We start from the raw sequence: 3,667 nt of genomic DNA, 5'->3' as shown, positions 1-3,667 counted from the left end.
TTTTTTTTTTTTTTTTTTTTTTTTACTACAGGAAATCAAGCATGTCAAAATTTGGCAAAGCAATTTGGATGATTTAACAGCTAAACACTTCTCTTTTTAATGTTATGCTTTCATCAGTCTTTTTTATTTAGGCTTTTCAGTTTTGCATTCCGTTTGCTTCCATGAGTGTCCCTTATCTGTTCTCACCTCACTTTTGAAAGGAAAACGAGTTTACTATCCTGTCAGAAGAGTTTCGGTGTAATTTCTAATGTTACTGGTCAAGTCGCTCAACTTGTACGGCTAAAATTTGTTTTCTTTCACAGAGAGAGTTTGGATTTAGATCTATAGCTTCACATATTTGTTTCTTGTGAGATCCATATATTTTGGAGTTCTGATGACAAGGCAGTTTTTCTTCAGTCTGTTGATTTAGAAACCCCAAGCTAGTACATATGTCGTAACTGAAGTAGTCTGGTATTTTAAGAAAGTACATTTTGGACTTTTTCCGTCTCTTTGTGTCTCTGTGTGTGTCTCCCTCATTGACTATGTTTGCCCTCTAGATTCTGGAAAAATCTGCCAACTTCTTGACCTTAAGAATAATTAGAAATTTGAATATAAATAGGTAACGTAAAACAATTCCCGTCTGTGATGATTACTATTATCTTTATTTATATTTATTTTATTTTACAGATGACTGATATTTTGAACAGATCCATTCTATATGGAAATATTTTATGATCAGTCAGAGTGTTCATGTTAGAGATTAGCTTTTCACAACTTGTGGACAATTTAGAATTAAGAAAGAAGGGTATTTGAGGATCTGTAAGATCGTGATACACTACATCTCTTTCAATTAAATATAATTAAACAGTCAAGATTAGATATAAAGATTATGTAAAACATCCCTTTCATACAATATTTTGACTGCTACTTAAAAATTTAAAAAAGAATTCGTGGTCACAATTTAGCATTAGGTGAGAAATTATAAATTATATTTTGGGATGCTGTCCTTCAATAAGTTTATTTTTCTCCTTCATTTTGTTAAAGAGATTATTCATTGGTCATAAAACACTTGTAATCAAAGGTATGTTTACAGGAAGATAATAATGAAATTCAATTTACAGTAGAATTAAGTCACCATAGGCTTCTTTTCTATTTCTATTCTTCATCTACTTCTTTTCCTTTGTATTTCGAGTAAATGACAGTGCTGTAACAGCACAAATAAACCCGTCTGTGCTATAAGCTAGACCAACACACTTTACACCATGTCTTAGCTGAAACAACTGTGAATGCAGCAGTGGGTGTGAAATGTTTCTTCCATATATGGTTGATATTCATACTGAACCTGTTTTGATGGAACATTTCTCTACTTTCAGCATTTTAAGCTTCAAACATGTGATACGTGACTGGATAGACTTCCTTGAGGACTGTATTACTATGTTTCAAAGAGTTGAATTCTAAGGTTAGTACCATGTAGGAAAACAATGTTCCTCGAATATCTGCCCAATAATTATATATACATGATCGTATAAATGATTATAGAGTACAATTTATAATTCATATGTGAATTATGATATACATAACATTTAAAATGATACGAAATACCCAGTTCTGTAGATGACTCGTTTCCTCCATGTTAAGTCACAGCCTTTCACTTTGCTAAGAGATGCTCAGGAGTTGATGAGTTAGGTGGACTTTGAACCTGCCGGCGTTCCCCCCCCCCACCAACCCCCAGCCTCACAACTCCTCCCCATGGCCCTGGTGGACTCTGGCCACAGTAGGGGCGAGATAGCGAGTGTAGACTGAAAGTGCTCTGTACAGACTTGCTTTCTAGCTCCCCGATCAGCTGCCAGTCTCACAGCTTGCCCTGAGAATGGACTTCCTGTGCTGTCATTTACACTCAGTATCACACTAAGCACTCTTTGTCACTCAGCCTTTGAGAAAGAAGGGGGCGAGATAACAAATCTAGACTGCTTGTGTTGACTTTGTGGATAAAGTAAAGGGCTGGAGTCAAGAACCCAGGGTCTTATCCTAACTTGGTAACTGCCTTTCCTGTGACCTTGAGCCAGGCTTTTGACCTCTCCATTCCTCAGTTCTCCTCCTCTATCAAATGAGGAGCAGTACGCTGTGTTCTCTTATTTTCTCACAAAGGTGTGGCTATTGAAAATTTTTTGATATCCCTAAATCCCTTAGCAAAAGGGGGAAAAATAGATCAGATAAAATGATCTTTTTCTGCTTTGGGGAGATGGAAAGGAAGCCACAGCTGATTAATTACTCCCCACTCCCAGAAGGAATTCTCTCTAATATCCTCCATGTAGGGAATTTCCCCTCCTATCCTTGTCAGCTTGCCCTCAGCCTTTTCTTTTGCTCTTTTTTTTTTTTTTTTAAGATTTTTATTTATTTATTTGAGAGAGAGAAAGAGAGAGAGCATACAAGTGGGGTGAGGACAGAGGGAGAGGGAGAAGCAGACTCCTTGCTGAGTAGGGAGCCCCATGCGGGGCTCGATCCCAGGACCCTGAGATCATGACCTGAGTCAAACGCAGACACTTAACCGACTGAGCCACCCAGGCACCCCTCTTTTGCTCTTTTTATCCTTCTCTTCCCCTCTCTCTTTTTATTGCTCTCTTTCCCTTTCCCTCCACCCCTGCAATGCTTCCTTGATAGCAACCTGCTATGAGATCAGGGTGCCTAGGAATTGGCAGAGGTGACACCTCTAGTAGGTTATGTCCAACGTGGGTATTCAGAGACACAGAGGAAAACAAGGAAGACACTTTGAGGAAACTGGATGGGGAGTGACAGCCAGGGCTATGGAAGCTTCTGCAAATTTCCTGGGCTTACAAAGATAAACCTTCAGAAACAGTTACCAGGTGGCTAGATGGGTCTCTGGGATCTGGAACCACTTATTCAGAAGGTTCTCTTTGCAAAGAGATGAGGTTGGATCAGGATAGGAACCCATGTAAAATCCAGGGATTCTCTCAATGGGATGGGATGGAGGGCCTCTTCTGGCCACATCTATGGCTACAACCTCTTTCGTTTTCAGTTAAATTATGCAACTGAATAGAATATCGCTTTGAATGGAAAAGGATTTGGTCCCCTAATTCAATTGGAATATGTGAAATCTTGTGAATTTGAAAAAAAAAAATGCATTTTAATACATTCTCCTTTTTTTTTTTTTTAAGTATTGCTGTTATTTTATTTTCCTTTTGTTTTATGAAGAGGTTGATAATATAAATTGTATACCAGAAATTAATTCACCTAGTATTCCTCATGGCAAAGCAGGGCATTGCACATTCTGGCTTGTGTTTATTTGTTTTTCCAGATCCACACGTTCATTCAGACATGTTTAGGTTTTTTTCATTTGGAAGGCAGTGATATCATTTCAGTATTGTATGCTTTGACCCTCTGTACACACATGGTTTCTATATGGCTTGACATTGTGTTTATTTGATATTTCCTCTTGAATCCACTGCATATTCATGGATGTTTCATGCTATTTTGCTACCTACAGAAAGGGTTTTTTTAGTGGGACCCCATAAAACAAAACAAAACAAAAAACCCAAGCAAGTGAAGAACTCCTACATATTTTTTTTTTCTACTTGTTTTAATTAGAAGGATATGAAAAGACACATACCAGTCTGTTTATAAACAGGATCTGAAGGGGAGGTAGGAGGTTATTCACTTTTTAAGCTTT

The sequence above is a fragment of the Phoca vitulina genome, unplaced genomic scaffold (genome assembly GCF_004348235.1).
Source record: "Phoca vitulina isolate PV1807 unplaced genomic scaffold, GSC_HSeal_1.0 scaffold5, whole genome shotgun sequence".
Classification (NCBI taxonomy): Eukaryota; Metazoa; Chordata; class Mammalia; order Carnivora; family Phocidae; genus Phoca; species Phoca vitulina.
This window is presented reverse-complemented; position numbering follows the sequence as displayed.